The sequence below is a fragment of the Anas acuta genome, chromosome 4 (genome assembly GCF_963932015.1).
Source record: "Anas acuta chromosome 4, bAnaAcu1.1, whole genome shotgun sequence".
Classification (NCBI taxonomy): domain Eukaryota; kingdom Metazoa; phylum Chordata; class Aves; order Anseriformes; family Anatidae; genus Anas; species Anas acuta.
The window spans coordinates 58,662,295-58,680,671 of NC_088982.1; the positions used below are offsets into that span (position 1 = coordinate 58,662,295).

The 18,377-nt window shown below is 41.5% G+C and overlaps 1 protein-coding gene across 2 annotated transcripts in view; it reads right to left on the reverse strand.

Moving 5' to 3' along the window:
* The window catches only part of SLC7A2 (solute carrier family 7 member 2), a 51,434-nt gene extending 41,265 nt beyond the window's left edge, over positions 1-10,169 (reverse strand). Inside the window, exon 1 of one of the 2 annotated variants that reach the window (XM_068681486.1) lies at positions 10,031-10,169. The gene's annotated coding sequence lies outside the window, so the exon portion shown is untranslated. The remainder of the gene's footprint in view (positions 1-10,030) is intronic. The other variant, XM_068681484.1, reaches the window with a different exon arrangement.
* Between the last annotated feature and the right edge of the window lie 8,208 nt (positions 10,170-18,377).

Sequence of the window (18,377 nt, forward strand, 5' to 3'; positions counted from 1 at the left end):
TCTTCTTTGGATGCTGACTTGATTGTTAATTCACTACAGAGCCCCTTCCAACCCAAACCATTCTGTGAATACCAAAACAGGCCCACAGTATCAGCCAGGACATCTTTTACTTGTAGAATTCCATTCTACAAATGCCATTGTTTAAATTTTCATAGTCTATAACATGTTAAAATGCTGACATACTATCTCAACTAATGAGCAAGATCCTAGAAGCAGCTGAAGGTTCAGATCTGCTTTCCTGATACAGATCTTCAACGATACCTAAAAAAGAAGAGGAGATCAGTAAAAAAAAAAAAAACAGCAGAACAACCCCTATGGGATGGGAGCAAAATTGTTCCAATTTCCATTCTTTGCTTCAAATGGTCAGCTGCTCCTCACAACACAGCCAGGTGTGGGAACATATTCTGAAACATCAGTTTGAGCGTATGGTATATGTTACTTCTCAATTTGTAGCCTTGGGTAGGATATTAACAGCTACAGATTTTCACTCTTCGTGGTATGTAGCAAATCCAACTTCTCCATTTCTTAAAGGCTGATAGGATATCAAACTTTGCCTGTGGAGGCAAGAAAATAAGTTCCTTGTGATGGCTCCTATGTCAGAGTCTGTGCTCAAGACATTATCTTTCTGTTCTGCCCAGTAATCTACCTGGACTGCAAAACTGAACGAAGCCAAATAAATTTCAGCAGAACAGTATCAGTCACAAAAAATACTAATGTCAAGGACCGCAGTATTTCTGATGGGGCAATCTAACCTTTCCCCTTTCCCCTCCTGGGCCTCCAGAGTAGAAGTCTGTGGTAAGATATTCAGCCTTATGCAAGTTCCCAGGCTGACCCAGCTCCACATCCAGGCAGATGACTTCTATAGGCTTTCCAGTTTACAAATTTATTTCCCCGGTCGAGTTTTGTGGAGAACTTTTTGTTGTTATTCTTGAAATCCTGCTTGCCAAATTTGCTAGGAGAAACGCAAATGTTTTCCACTGTTAAGCCAGCAGTTATGTCAGCTGCCTATGAAAATGGCACTTAATGGAAGTAGTGAATAAAGTCGCTATATACCACTGCTTGAGGTCCTCCTTCAGACTTCTGGTGAACTTTTCAAGAAGTTTGCTTACCATCAGAGGAAGAATCTATGTGCAGCACTTGCAAGCTTGCCTCCCTAAGGAGATAGATGCTCCACCAACCATTGATTTTGCCTTTCAACTCAGATGATTTGTTTCTAAGGGTTTGCACCCAGCAAAGTTGAGAAACCCAGTGTTGCATATCCCAAATGCCCCGCTGTGTGTTGCCAGACTCCTGTTTCCCTTGGCATGGTAGAAGTCAAACTCCAAACAGTGAGCTGCTTTGCTCGCAAGTTCCAGCCTTCCTTCCAGCCACCACTTCCAACCCCGAGCTGTCTCTCAGGGGAATGCTGTGAGCACCAGTCACATTGCCCTGTATTTCTGCTGCCTTTCTGCCATCTGCAAACAGCTGCAATTAAATAATCCCATTGCCTGACTGCATGTTATCAGCAGTGCTTGTTAGCAGATCCTTACAAAACATGGTACATTGAAACCCACGCCTTTATCAGCTAGGTTTCAGACGCGCTAAAATACTGTGGTTTTCAACATTCCCCGAGATATATTAAAGGAAGATAGTTACAATACTCACCCACCTTCCACAGGAGGAGATATCTGTAACAACCATTAGGCAGTTGTTTGGACAAATAGACGGTAATGTGACATGTTCTCATAAACAGGCAACATGAGATCACTTTAAAGAATTCTGATAGCCTGCAATACTCTGCCAATAAATGCAAATAAGAGTTGAGAGAGTGGTTTTTGGGTTGTTTTGCTGGTTCCTATGGAAATATTCCCTATTTACAATGCCAAACATAGATCAGGAACAGGTCAAATATGCAGTAATGGAACGACATAGTAAAGATGTAACAGATGCAAAGTATGGATGATCCAAAATACTTCATAAAAGCAGTTTCATGTACAAGTCATTTAGCAAGTGAGTATAAAAGACATCACCAGCAAAAATGCACTTGGTGAGTGCCATCTTCTTGATATTTTTTTTTTAAGCTCCAGTCCAAAGGGAAAAAAATATGGAATAATTTTTAAGATTTTACAGGAGTGCCTATGTTACAAGAAAAATAGGATTCCAAATGCCCAAACCTAACTCTTAAATTTGAGGGATAAAGCACTCCTGTGACCAAAGGTGGTCTAAAAGGAAGGATAAACAAAAACCAGAGAGGATAAGAGAGTTTACTGCATGTTTTACAGCCATGTGGGGAATTTTTGATAGTTTCTCACAATGCAGTGCAAGTGAAGCAGCTTACTTTCTTCTCTCCATCCACCCTTGCATCCCTTAGTTGTGGCTGCATAGCCACGTGTGTGGCCATGTGATAAAGTAGAACAGGGAACCAATCCTTGATCAAAAGTATCCCAAGAAAAAAAGAAAATGAGCTGGCTTCCTAACCAAGCTCATTGCAGAGTAGCACAAAGAGCTGTGCAGGTGCAGAGGGATGCTTACTGAAGCAGGAACAAGAGATAGCAGCCTGGAGCAGAGCACAAGAGCTGCTTCTGCTGACACTGCTTCAGAAGGAAATGCACAAACTTCACCTATGAGCACATCAGGATGGGGAAGGCTACCTGGTTCCCAGAGCATAGTGGGTACATTTTAATCAATAACAATGAAATAGTGCAAATATACACTTTACATAATCAGAAGGTTGACTTAACTTATTGTGTGGGGGTAAAAATGCAACATCGACATTATTTTTCTGCAAATTCTGCTCTTTTTGCATCTGGTTCATTGAACTAAGTGCAACCCATCTGTTACCACATAGGACAGAAAAACAGTCAAAGAAAAAAAATCTTATTTAATACAAATCAAAATTATTTACTTAGACAACTAATGAAATGGAGTACATAGGCAATTAAACACCATAGAGGGCTTTGCAGAGTACTACAGACTTTCAGGAAGATTTGTAAAAGTTTATATCTGGGACAATTAGATACAAAATGAGGTTATTAAGTTTGATGTTGAAACTAGTTGCCTCCAAATAAAGCACATGCATCTAATAAATTAAAACGGTCACAGAAAATATTTCTAATAGTTGGACGTTGCATGGGAGACTGCAAACAATCTGGGAATGGATACCCAGAAGCAGTGTCTCACCAAGAATAAATGTTGAAACAATTAGAACAGATTTCCTTCATTTAGGGAAAGCATGCTACGGGGCTGATCTCTCCCTCACAGACAGTTTCTTCCGTCTGATTTGTGAAAATCAGACAGGGAACACCTCACTGCTGGAGGACAGTCAGCCTAGCAGACCACCTCGTAGCAAGAACGACTTGCTACTATATGTTATCTATGGCATTTTTCGGTGTCAGACTCTACCAGCATGACTAAAGTTGTGCTTTCATGGGACAAACAAGAAGGGTTCTTTTTTTTTTTTTTTTTTTTCCCCCAAATGACACACAAGCATCTGCTTTTCAACGCCTGAAAACTTCTTCCAATTGCCTGAAGGAAGCTCCCAGCTCCATGGACAAGAGGAGACCTGGTCCCATGGCACAACCACCTTCCTTGCCCGTCACCTGCCCGCACTCCTCCTCGAGTCCCTGTGCAGAAAGAGTGCAGACACCATTTGGTGAGGTATAACACAGGTATAACACCACCTCTTGATTTCTGAGTTGCTGTGTAACTACCATGGCAAATAGCCCTAAGATTTTTTGCTGGCCCACAGTTCCCACATGACAGAAGCGACGTTTCGTGCTACGTATTTCTCCAGTGCCACCCCTGAACGCTCTCCCTCTCAGCAGCAGAAGGAAGCAATGAAATTCTGCTACTGGCTACCTTCAGCTGCTTGCTGTTAACTTGAAACCCCAACAAGTCAGGCTCGTGTTACAAGGATCAAAAATACAGCCTAGTCATCCAACCTACTGCTTCTAGCAAGCCCACTGAAGCGGTGCACCTTGGAAACAAATCAGACATTCATGTTAATTCTATATTTCCACAAGCTTTTTCACCCCATTCACAGTGCTGAAAGTATTTCGTGGCAAGTCACATCCTATTGTTTGGGCTCAACTGCACGATAGTCCAAGAATATACGAGGGCAGAATAAAATCCATATTATACCAAATCATGCATAAACACTGAATTCAGAGGAATTAATTTCAGTCCTCATGGGAGTAATCAGATATCTTCATGATAACCAAATGCTACATTTTCCTTAACTAATATGGAAATGTTTCTCAATCTAAGGAAACTGAAGAGAGGACAATAAATAATCCCTTTGAAATTCCTTGTGAATTAATTATTAATTATTCCATAACCACAATGCACATGGTACTGCACAAACAAAATAAAATAAACATAATCACTTTCCCATCTTGTCCAACAGCTTGCAATCAAAATCCAGCCAAAGAAATAATTAACCTCAAACAAAATGGGCTAGGACTAGGGATTAGCTACACGAATTCACACAGCTATAGAACAGGTTATCCACACAGTTCATTGTTTTAACACTAAAGAAAGTAAAGATTAGAGTCCAACTCCTCCTCCCCAAACAGAATCACGCAAAGAAGAACGCTCTTTAAAGGAAACATAAATTTATTCCATATATTTCACAGAAAATTACACTTCATTCTGAAAAGCAAGAAGCACAGGTGAAGAGATGTTGCGTATTATACACAGAAGACAGTAGTAGAGTGTGGCAAAATAACTTGGCGTAGTTTGTCTTTTCCTTTAGTCTTATCTCAAAACTGACAAACTATTCTTAAATTCCCTGCAGAAAATCTGAAGGAATATTTAGTTGGATTTTGCCAGTGCAGGACCTTCCTACAGCTCACCAAAATTCTAGTAACCAACACAACTGAATGAGGTTACCCAAGTACCATCCCTTTCTGGTATTACATTGGATGAAATAATTTTTTAGAAATGAGCTGATTTAGTGAGACCAGCCATACATCACAGAGAGGCAAAGACGACCTTGCCATTAGTGATACAGGGGACTACAGCTCAGCACTGAATCACCAGCCCTGACTCTGTCCATTCTAATAACTTATCAGAAGCAGCAGCTGCCGCTTGCACTCCACTGCATTTCAGAGGAGTTGTCCTTGGGAGCTGAAGGCACCAAACATGACCTGTCCTGGCAGCTGCACAGAGGTCTTTTTGGGGCAGCTCTGCTGTAGGAGAAGGCAACTGAAAAAGCCACATGGAAGAAGAACTGGAGCCTGTGGACAACCAGAACAACAATGTGATGGTTTATGTGTGATTGTTTCCTCCTTTTTTTTCTTCTGGGTGGCTGGTTTACTTCTACTTGTCAGATGCATGCAGCCATTCAGACCCCAATAAAGGATTCTTCAAGTTTAGGAGAAGAAATCAGACAAAACATTTGAGATTTCTTCATAACAAGCTCACATCCTATGCCCTGCATCCTTAACACCATGCTGTTTCTAGAAGCCATAACTCCACATGATATCCAGCTGTTATCAGAGCTGTGGGATCCACCCCATTGCTATTCCACACCATACAAAATATGAGTTCCTTGCCACATATTGAGAGGCTAGATCTTCTACCAGGTTTCTATTATGATATGTGAATAGACAGGTACTCTGTGATGGCCTCTGTCCTTAAATTTAACTACAGTAATATTCTACTCTAGTTTGATGCTTAATTCTTTGTAAGGTACGATGGGTGTATATATGTTATGATATGTATATGATATGATATATATGTTCACACCCAAAACTATCACACATATGGGGTCTTAATAGCCACAGTAAGTAAAATACAGATATGACAATCTTTTACACATGCTATTCCGGCAGAACCTCTCCCTGAGTTGCATCCAATATCTAAACCCAACACCAGCCATCAGACTCTCCACCTTTAACACTCCAAAACTCCCCACCCTCATTTTTACTGGGGTTCATGGTCAAGTGAGATTGATAGAATTAAAGGATATCTGTGTACACAGTTGCTGCAGATCATATCTCAACATCTCTCTCAAGATCCCTCAAGATCTGAAGATCTCTCAAGAGATTTTCAATAGCCATCTTGCAAACAGAATGCTTTATGCAAGGCAATCGTGCATTTCTTTTCCAGCTGTGTAGAACAAGAATGATCTAACCACTCATTCTATGGCCAAGTGCATGTGATACATTCCTCCATCTGTATCCTAGTTACATCGTGAAATCTCTCATCCTACACATATGCAATCCTTTGATTGAACTTGTGAAGACAATGACAACATTCGGCACATTTCTAAGTGATCTTCCCCTCAAAGTACATCTATACAGAAAAATTACACTGTTGAGATCAGGCGAGATAATATCGTGGCTCTTGGATGACTGTCAGGAATGACTAAACTTCACAATCCCAGAAGCCACTTTTACTAGTAACCTTTAAAATTCTCTACAGACTTGTAGTGGCAGATCACTTACATGAATGCTTTTCCCAGCAGGGAGGAATACACATTCGTCATTTTCTGAAAGCTCAACTGTTTCCTTCCAACAGCCCTGACACCTATCTTATCAATACTAAATTGTTTGGCTACTACCTAGTTCAACCAGTGGAATGAGGATGACTCTTACCCCAAGTGGACAATGCACAGGAGGTCGAAGAATTGACAAGACCAAGGATCAGAATTGTATTGTGACAGCAAATGAGCACCACATGTGATCAAAGGTGATGTGATAAATCACAAAAGGTGTCATGAAGGCAGGCACTTTCCAGTACATGAAAATTTCAGACACTGAAACCTGACACCAATTATTTTTAGATTCTTTCTAAGAATTTCAGCAGCGTAAAAAAATATTTTCATGGTCTTACTACATAAAAAGCTAACGTGAATAGCTGAAGTTCTGATTTAAAGTCACAAATATGCATACAAATGGCAGTGCAAACTTTTCTACATCTTTGGCTGTATGACATTAATTGATCTTTACCTGTCTGGGACATGACAGAATTAAGATCTACAGATGTTGACAGTATTGGAAAGAAAGGCAAGAAATCTGGGGACAAAGGGCTGCAACACTGAAGAACCCCTTCCTTCTCCCTTGAGCACATCACCTAGAGACCTTTCTCATTGATGTACATATACCATTCACTGAGTTTGGTCACAAACTGCTGTTCCTCTGGAAAAGGGGAAAAAGAAAGGCTTGCTACTTCTTTGCAGAATTCAAAGTTCCCATTCCAGCAACATTATTGCTGCTTTGCTTTGCTTCTCCCACCCTCCTGCCCTCAGACACGTCCTGATGTTTTATTTCCATTGACTTTCTCTTTGTATCAACTTAAAGTTGATTGAATATGTTTAAAACATATCATTGATGAAAAACCTGAGGGAAGAAGGGAAAAGAAGTGGCAGAAAACTGATCATTCCAGTATCAAAATGAAACAGTAAGTCAAAGACAGGAGTGGTAGCCTGCTAAAACCATCCAGCCTATGTTTTAAGTTAATGCCCTCCATAGTATTACCTACGTAAAAGAAAGATTCCCCAAAGTATGTCATCCTATGACCAGGGGGGAATTCTGGTTAAAAGCAGGACAGCAACAAAACAGGAAACGTTTGTTTGTTTGTTAGAATGATACTTGCAACATGATGGACAGAGGTCAAAATGATACCTACAGAACCAATATGCACGAAGGTGATCCAAAGTTAGATAACCAAAGCTGAGAGAACTTTACCATCTTAAAACCTGTATAAATTAGGGAATAAGATTTAGTTTAAACTCTTTTTTGTTCATTTATGGTCTTTCCCCTTCATTCTCCTCTGTCTTAACACAGCTCACTGCAAAACGTACAAAAACCTGCAAGGCACAAAAGGAGGAGCTAAATGTTCATAGTACCTTTCAACACGTTCTATTTTGCAATGCACGAATGTCAAAACTTTTCTCAGTTAATCTGCGGTGAGTGCTAGCTGAAAGGTAGAAGCAAGGTGCATTTACAAGCAAGTTAATGGCCACATTCACTTAAACTGCTGTATGGTTTGTTTTTTCTTCTACAGTTGCAGAATTAATCTGACCCATTTTTGATCTCCACCCTTGTAAAATCATTGTTTCACATCTTTTTACTTAAGATACATGAGTTTCTTGCAATTTATCTCCACCTGGAGAAATTCTACTCTATCTATTCTTGTACCCAACATACTTACCCAGGAGTTCTGGCTGGTTTTAGTCACTGTAACAGTCATCTGCAGCCAGTGGTTTACAAACAGAACACTCCTTCGAAATATATTGTTGACAAAACATTTAGAAAGTGAAAAAGGGTTTTAAACTTTTTAACCTTTATTACCCTGTTATCTTACTGGTCTTTCTGTACTCACTGCCACTTACTATGCTAATACGTTCATTTAGTAAATATCCCCATAAAGCAGCTAATAGATGGCATAAAAAATTTAACACATTGACTCCAAATTCACTATCATCCTTAAGTATCTTCTCAGCTAGAACCTTGAACTTAAAAACAAAAAAACAAACAAACAAAAAAAACCCTTAGAATTATATAAAGACAGGTTGAAAATATGCTAATTACATTAATTTATTACAAAAGTCCAAACTGATTTTGATTTACACTACATATGTACAAAGCTAGAAGCAGCTCCATGTTCATCAAATACATTTTTACTGAGGTCAGAGTCTTAGTCAGACCATTTATGCATGCACTCTAGCCAACATACTGAGCTTCAGGATCAACCCTTCATTGCATTAAGACTTCACAAGGTGCCCAGTCTTCATCCAGGTGTGAAGAATTACAAGTTGTATTCTAATAATAACATCAGTTAGACTGAAGACTATTCCACCCATAGATAATCTTCAGCACAACGTGTAGCAGCATGTCTCTGTGGGGTTGTTTTAATCATTTCCCAGTTTATATTAGAGCCCAGCGGGGATCAGAAGAATCATGTGTGGACAGGGGTAGAGTCAAGTGGAACCACCTGCAGCAAAGGACATCTGCTCACAGGGGCAGAGCAGGCACCATGTATCTTTGCATCTGGCAGCACAGGTGTCAATGAAAGCAAGTTTAGTTTTTGCACAGGCCTTACGCCTATTTTACTATTAATCTTAATGTTTTAATGCCATTAGGTGACACAAACCAGAACTCAACACGCTTTCCACACTATGTAATCCAAATTCTGATCCAAGACCCACTGTGTACTGAACCTGCACAATGTCTACATGAAGTTTCAGAGAATTTGTTTTATTTTGTCTTTCTAGGATAATCAAACGATCATCAGCTGGTTTCAATATAAACAGGTTCTATAATGCCACGGTCCCTTGTGTAACATTCCCCTTTCTGAAACATCTGAATGCCTCCCAACGCATTTGTTTTGGTTTTAATAAGGAAGAATACAAAGAGAAACGCGTTTGAAAGCTTTTAAAATAAATACAGGTCAGTTATTAATACACTTGAAACAAAGCGTGGAGCAACCCTTCGGTCCCGAAAGGAATCTCACAGCCTTGGGCCAAGCTTTAGGAAACTCCTCTCTCTTCCACCGCTGGGTTGCTTTCGGGGGAATGATGTGTTCGGTGGCAGCAGAAGCGCCCCTCAAAACCCCGCATGCCCTCATTTTGTTCACTTAATGGGGTTCCCCCTGAGGGAAGGCTCGCCTCAGACCCGCAGCACTCAACCACCCAAACCGCACCGTGAGTGCCAAGGGCTAACCAGTTGCTTAAAATTGGGGATTTGGAGCTGCTGCTCCAGACAGGGCGCAGTTTCAAGACCGCTTCCCGAGACGGGCTTTCTCCAGCTGCGAGCCCCGCTGCCCACCCGACTTCAAGCACATTTAAACACGCACAGCCAGCAGAGAACCTTCCTTGCTCCACAGCAGAGACCTGCGCCCACCTCACGCCCCCCACACAGCTCCTTAAAATCAACCCTGAGGAACCGAGCTCGCTGCGGCTTTGGGCTCGCTGAAAGCCCCCGGGCGAGCAGCGAGGCCGCCTTCCCCAACCCGGAGCCCCCCAACACCGCCCACTGGAGCCTCCCGGGGGTCCCCCCTTCGTCCCCAGGTCCCGGCGCCGAGCGGGGCGAAGGGCGCCACTTACGGGGCCGGGCGGCGGCGGGCAGGGCTGCGCTGGAGGTGCGGGCTCAGCGGCGGGGCTCCCTCAGCGGCGAGAGCCGGCTCGCTCCTCCCGGCAGAGAGCCCCCAGCCATGCCCGGCCTTCCCACACGTGCGGGGCCGCCTCACCCCTCCCCGCCCCGCCGACCCCCTTCCCGCCCTTCCCTCCTCCTCTCCCCCTCGGCAGGCTGTGGCGTGGGTGTCCCCCCCCTTCCCCGAGCGGCGCCATGGTGCCTCAGGGAGGCTGGGGTCCCCCGAGGGGCTTTTCCTTTTTTTCTCTCCGGGCTGTGAGGAGGGGAGGCCCTCGCCTCAGGACGCTACGAGCCCCCCGGTGCCCTCACTGGGTGCTGGCACCTCGCAGCCACCCTTACACGCCGCCCGCAGCCCCTTTCCATGCCTTGCTGCCACTTGTCAGCGTTTTCTGCCCCAATCTCTCGCCTTAAATTCTTTGGACTTCTGCCTGTTAGCAGCACGCCGAAAGACGGCTGCAGGGGCTAATGATCCGTCGCCAGAAACATTATTTTTTTTCCACGTGGTTTTAAAGGGAGGAGAGTGTCAGGGGATGCCTCCCCAGCCCTTGGTTAGGCAGCGAGAGGAAAGTCCTCTCTGCAAAACGCTGAAGAGCCTAGCAGCCCTCATGACTCGAGCCTAGCAGCCCTCACAGCTTGAGCCTAGCAGCCCTCATAGCTTGAGCCTAGCAGCCCTCATGACTTGCTGGATGTGTATCCCAGGCTGGCTCTGAGGCATGCATGGTAGGAGAGCATGACCTGTGCGGCACCACATGGGATTTTGTGGCCAAGCTCCAGGGAGCAGTGGGAATGGAGGGGAAAGAGCCACTTCAGCTCTCTGCATATATCACACTTCGGATGTTGCTTTTCAGATGCATCACTGGCAAAACTTGTCTGAGAGCTGCAAAAAGCACCACAGGATGGGATACAGAACAGGCCTGACACATGTACAATGCTTCTTTTCATTCTGATGTTATCAATTGGCCTGCTTCTTCCTATAAGCCTTGTCATTTTTGTTGGAGATGCCTGGGATGTGGCAGCTCCATCTGTCCACAGGTTGGGGAGTTTTTGTGTCTCCCTCTGCTTCAGCTTAAATAATTCAGATTGTTCCCCTGGGCCAAATATCCCAAAAAAACTCATTTTAGGGCTAAGAATAGTCTTAGGCTAAGAATAGCTAATGCTATGAATAACTAACATTAGGAATAACCAGAATAAATCTTACAATCACAATCTCTCTCCCTGAATATATTCTACTTATATAAGACCTTTCATTTTCAATACATAGTCAAATTGTTGCACACCAAATTGTTGGGAATATTTCTTAAAATTTTGGCTGTGGATCTGCTTGTCTCTCTTCTGTGATGTTCTGTCACTGTATATGTGGTGTGTGTGCATATGTGTATGCATACATTATACACACACCCATGCATAACCCTACTGTAGTTTTTAAGAAAACAGTGATTCTGTGGACAACAGAACTAGTGACTTGTGAATAAAAGTCTTCATTTTCTTTGTGTTTTTTTTTATGACATCTTTAAACCTAAACCTTCTGCATAGATCTAACTTTCAAAAAAAAAATTGTATCATTTATATACTACTTGATACCATATAAATACTGCATAAACATGGTAAATATGATATATTTATATAATCAGACCTAGTGCTATTAGTGGATCACACATAACCAGCATTTCACAGATGGGCTAAACTCCTCTGTAAATTTCTATGAACAGTCCTTAAGATTCGTTTCAGAAAATATATGAAAAAGACCAACAATAGCACAGCATCATCAACTATCCTCAGTAAATGTAATTATGTTGCATGTGCTTCACCAAAAAATAAGCAAGCTTACTTCCAAACAGATTTTATACCAGCCCTATTGTGGTTCTGCCCACTCCACATCCATAAGAGGCCCTGAAGAGGCTAATGCTAAGGATGCAGGCAAAGTCCATGAAGGCCTGGACCGGTTTCACATTGCCTAGATATTTTGGGTTTGTTTGTTTGTTTTTGTAAGAGGACTTGCAGATTTCAGATTGCAGATTATTCCCTTTTGTTTCATTCTAAGGTCTAAATGCCATTTGCCCTTTGGGCAAGGAGTAGTAAATGTAGTTCTTTTCATGATGAATAACCATAATCCTTGCAGTTAAGTAATTAACAGGTTAAGTTTCAGCTATTAGATCAAAGGACTTTTCCTCTGTGAAGATTCCACCTGAAGCAGTCATGTGTGCCTTCCACTGTCAAAACTGCCTATAAAGTGTGAACTTAAATATTTACATCCAATATAAGTGGGTTTTTGAAATGCCATGACCTAAAACGCAAGGAATAACCAGATCCTATCTCAGCCCTGCTTATAGTGCGTTGCTCTGTTAAAAACTGAAGTGGCTTTCTCTGCTCTCTCTCTCTCTGTGATAGCTTTGAAATGTTGACAAAACCATAACTGCTTTTATGAAAAGCAGCAGAGTGTCATGAAACTCAGCATGCATGTTTCTGGGAGGTCTGGTAGTCCTCCACAGCCACAGCTTTCCTTCAGAGGAAAGTCCTTTCCCAGTGACTGCGCAGACAGAACAAATTGCCTGCCATTGGAACAGCTCCCTGTCAGAGTGACAGCCTTCGATTTATGGCTGGCCATATGTAAATATATCAGTCCTGATTCAAATGTTTATTGCGTATTAATGTATCCTGTAATTAAAGCAAAGAGCAGTAGATCTGGTTTTCTGCTTTCACAGCCTCTCTGGGAATGTGTATATCCTAGAGTCAAATGCACAACTGCACCTCACAAACATCCTCACAGTCTAGCTTTAAACAGGCTAGACCAGAAACTAGTACAGCCAGGGAGATCGGTACTGACTACAAACACACCCAAGAATTTTCTGTTTATTTACTAAAGCTTCCTGGCATGTTTGGAGTCAGCAACGAGCCCCATACCACTATTACTGCAGGTAGACAGACAAGAATTAATCCAGGTCAATGAGTTCTATCACTGCTGCCATCGCTACACTGTCAGATACTGCCTGGACTGCAGCATGGAAATACCTCTGCTGTCCTTGCAAAGACTGGGATATCATATGGCTTCTTTCAAAAGTAGATCAAATTCTGTTTTAAACTTGGCTGGGCTTTACCTTTCCACTTCTACAGGAGAACTCATTTAGAACTGTCAATCTGAGACAAGTATCTGTAACTCTGATACTGCCTAATCATGCAGAGGATCAATCTGATGAAAGAAAAAGAGCAGAAGCATATCTGGGGAGTGACTTTAATGACTTAACACTATAAAAGTAAATTCATGGCTCAGAATGATTGATTTATCTGAGGAAAAATAGATTGTGGACCATTCTCTTAAACAGTGGTGCTGTGCTTCTATGTAGTTGGACTACTTTTACTATGCTTCTCAGCAGAATCTCTCTTCTTCCCTTTTCTAGATATCTCAGGTAAGTGTGGAATGGCATCAGCCTGTCTTCATTAACACGAGCAGTGCAGCAAAGATTTTTTTCATGATGCTCATCAATTTTTCAGGGAAACCATGTTACTAGTGGGAAACATTCAACCAAAACATTTGCCACAAGAAAAGTATTTCTTGCTCCTGCCCTTGCCATGTCTGCAAGACAACAGCTTTGACTATGGGTCTTAACAATAAATTGTCTGCATTGCATAAAACATTCTGAATGCTATTGAAGAGTAACTCTTAGAGTAACTGGATTTGTAAATGTGAAAGGTGTAGTAAGTGTGACAGTACTACATCATGTATCAGAAGTCAGATGCTATAATACTTTGGCATGATGGAATAAGTTAGACTTGGTTAGTGGGTCAGGCCACTGTTGTTAGATGTTTTTCACCAAATCAAATAACTAGATAGAAGTATGGAAAACTAATAGGCAGTCAATGCGAATGAACAGGGTGGTCACCCATGTACATGATAGTGCAGGAAAGGAACCTTGATCCAGGTGAGGCTTAGAAAACAAAGCTCTGAAAATAGGTAATGTTAATGTAAAATTTAACATGGAAGAAACTAATGAGTTTTAAACAACTATCCTGACTTTTGGAGTCTGACAAGCTCTTAGGTAGGGTTCACAACACTGATTGTAACTTATAGCAGAACTCCAGATATCAGCCCACACTTTTAGGCACATCCTAAAAAAAGGCTCAAAACTGCAGAGAGGTGAGGGAGCAAAGAGGGTAAAGAGAGGGAAATAGTAGATTTCTCCAACCAACCCAGTATTCCCACCAAAGGTATCACTACTTATACAATAAGCTTCACTATGTGTACTTAGCCTTGGTTGCTGGTGCCTTAATTCTCTTAATTCTATTAATAATGTTTTCAGAGAAATTTTCTCTGTAGAAAGGTACCTAGTGGAGCTTTTAATGTCACTGGGAGCTGTGCTGGCTGGTGACTGGAGGGAAGTTGGCTACAGCCCCCTTCTCCACCTAGCTCACAGCGATGTTCAGAGTCAGTGATTTTGTGAGGAATGCAAATATCATAAAAATGAAGGCATTTTCCCTCGCAAGCAGGTTAATACCCATCAGGTCATGACAGAATTATTTGGCAGAACAGAAGTTTCACGATTTGGCTGACTGGAATACATTTAGTCACTAGACAAATAAGGGCTCTTATTGTGCAGGACAGATTGTCCTTTAACCTTTTCAAACACAAACATGGAGGAAAAAAGTTTGCAAAGGAAAAAAAAAAAAAGCCAAGAAGTATTTCTAATCTGTGTTAATAAATGTAAAACATTATATTATATTAGGCTGAACAACAACAAAGAAACCAAGGAATTTAGATAAATCACAGAAAATTAGTATATATCTATAAATAACCAATTACCCATTTGCAGGAAAAAAAATATGTATGAAGATTTAGAAGAATATTTCCATGAACACTGGGTGACAATTTTTATTCTTTCCATCAGTTTGGGTGTTTATTTTCTTTAGAGATCTTGGCTATGTAGAGTCAGAAATGAATTATTACTTTTCCATAACAGTAAGAAAAAAAGTTCTGGCAGGACTTGATCTTCAGCTGCATAAAGCAGGCCTGCCATTTGAGACTTCAAGGGGGTGTACCAAGGGGTGTGTAGGGGGGAGTGGCAGGAAAGCTGCAATCATCTTCTGTTTTCCAGCGAACAATGTTGAGGTAACCAGCAAGTATCTCGAGCAACCTATGGCAAGTCTCAGCTGTTGAGCAACTGGGGCCGTGTCAATGAAACTTTAAAAAGTAGAAGGTGCATATGCCAAGAAACTTGCCCAGCCTCATCAGCAAAGAAAATATACTTTTTTTTTTTTTTCTTTTACAGTTATCTGCAGGTTGCTTACATATTAACCACTGCTTTACAGTCTGCTGTACACAACTACTGTTCACAGGCCCAACTTATTCTCTTTTGGGGCCAGAATTTGCCTAAGTACTTAAGTTTTGATTAGCCATAATGAATCACGAGTTGCCTCACTAAGATACATGAGGTGTCTTGCTGAAGCCGAACCAGACAACGTGAGTTTTGGCACATTTAAAGAATGAAATGTGCTTTATGGGATTGTGAGGGTTGGCTTCTTTTCATCTCTTCTAGTTTTCCACATGAGCTGTGCATCAAAGTGACACTTTAATTTGTTTGCTAGAAGAGGAGGAGGTAATCCCTTAAATTAGGATGGTTGTGATTTTGGTTTTTGAGTCTTTCTTAGACATGAAACAGGTGCAAGTTTTGCAGTCTGTGTAGAGGGGCTTCTTGAGTTCAGAAACCACATGCATTACTGATGCATGTATGCATTGTATGGATTAGTCAATGGAGTTCTGCACAAGATCATCTGCCACTGGAGGTCTGTCTGGTAGGAGACCAGCCAAAAGCGAACAGTGTAACACGCTCCAGCAGAAGTGAAATGCTAAAGCTTAAACTGGAACTCCTTGTTAAATGGGGCACTGCAGAAGTGATGCTATAGGATGCCATTGTCAGCATCAATTCTGCAAGTTTAGTCATCAGTATGAACAGTATGACTTAAGGGCCTCAGATACTAAACTGTCTTGAAGAGTCCAAATTTTCAGTGTAGGCTGGGAGAAAGTATCCTGCCTTTGATTTGCAAAGAAAGCTCCAATAACCAGATACAGATGCTGTCTCATTCAGCTTCCAGGATGTCTGAACAAAGAGTTCATACTTGAGAATGAACCTTTATGTAAAGATACTCAGGTTATCTTTTAACAAACAAGTTTTTGATTCTGGATTCTGGTAACTATTCAAGTCGAGCTTTGTGTCACTGCTGTTAGTTTTTTCCTGACATACAAACTTGATCTTTGAAAGTCTGGTCAGTCTCTTTGGCACTAAGTGGCAACTATGCTGTGTGGTCACATTGTGAGAAATGTGAGCTGCTCCACACGTTTGAGTCAGCTTGTTCATTTCAATGCCAAAGGCAATTCTACATCAATGGCAGTGCTCTTCATTAATTAATAGTCTCCTACATCGACTTTTAGCGAAGGTATTAGTTGCAGTTCTGTACAGTTTCACACTGCATCCTACAGCTCCTACCTACCAGAAAGACCCTCCAGCTTTCTTAAATTAGCTCCTGTGATCCAGCATGTCTCTATCACTCAGAGAACTGACTGAAATTTTTACAAAATCATTTTTCAGAGCAAAGCACTACTTTTAATCAGCTTTCCCAGGAAGATTCCACTGACCTTTGGGTTGCTGTGTAGTCCCCCCACACAGCTAGTCTTCCCCTTCTCTGTGGCCGAAGATGTGAGAGAAGAACTTCCCACAGGAAAAGGGTGGGAGAGAGCAGCCAGATGTGGAAGACTTAAACAGCCCTTCTGCCCTTGGAAAAGAGAGAGTATAAATATATACTGACACATTTTTAAGTTCAGCTCTGCCTAGCGTGGTGGGAAGGAAATTGTCTGAATCATTCAGTCCCAGTTATACCACTGGGGAAACCATCATGTTAGCACACTCTGCTCCATCTCTGCACAACAACAGCATTCATTAATTACTGAAATATTCCCCGGGGAAATGAATGTTTACAGTCGGGGCTTGTAATTGACTACAGAGATGCCACAAATTGTGTGATTAGGTACTTCGTGTATGTCTTCGTTCATCTGTGTTTGTATGTGTATATGTTATATGCAAGTATACATTATATATATACATGCGCTGAAGCTGTTGAAAATAACATGTTTGCAGCTACTTTCTGATGAGACAAAGCTAAATTTTTAAGTGGGAAGGAAGAATCAAACATGTTTTGGATACTGCACAGAATTTCTCTTTGTATTTTTTCCTCAGAAAAAAACAGGTAACCTCCTATAACTGCCACCGGATTTTGCATTTTACCTTCTTGTTCACTTCTTCAGCTGATTAATGTAACAGCACGCATCAGCAAAGTGGTCGAATTGTTCCACTCCTATGGTTGCTTTTTATCAGCAAGAGATGACATGATCATTGATCATCCTGCAAAATTATTTGAGCCCATCAGAGGGAACCTGGTAATAAATCTAGGGTATTGTTCACATGATGGATTTGTGTGCACCACCTTTCTTCACACTGCTATTCATTTCCTCAAATAAATATGATTCATACACTATTATTCTTTTCTTCTTTTGATATGTATAATGTGGTGAGCTTAACTGAGCAGCAAATGATGGAAGACTTTATTTTTCTCATGGCATCCATACTTGTAATTTTTCCCCCTTCAAATACCCGTGTGTGTGTAACTGCTGTCCTTCAGGATGAGGGAAACTAGTGTCACTCTATGGAAAATCTTTATGGAAACTCTATATGGAAACTCTTTATGGAAAATCTATGGGAAATCTTTAATCAAAACTGATTAAATCCTTTAATCAATAGGAGAGACTGCTGAGAAACCAGAGGTGCTGTATCTTCTCCTACTCTTAAGTCTAATATCTCCTGTGAACTCCTAAGATTGTACTGGCCTGAGGAACAAATACAAGACCCGACACTCTAGGGAGAGCTTGGAGTGCTTGTTTTAACCAAATAAGCCCATTTGTCTGAGTAAAATATTTTGCTGGATGTGAACTGTGACTGGAAGTAGAAAAAGCTCATTTCAGTTCAGAGCTGTGTGCACTGAAATGCTGGAGGACACGGTTCTGGTAATGTTGCAAGATTTGTTCTGTCACTCAGCCTGTACTAATGTTAAAGGTAATGTGTCCAGTGATTCAAATAGCAGAGGGAAAGGCTTAATTTGGAACATTTCCTATCTACGGTAGTACAAACAGATGCACATTCCTTAATGATGTGCTTTCACATTTGTAGGGACCTCTGTGGAACTCAGGGGCAGAATGTGTCCCCAAGAGCCAACTCACAACTGTAACCACTTATGCAGGAGGAAGAAACACTCTGTCAG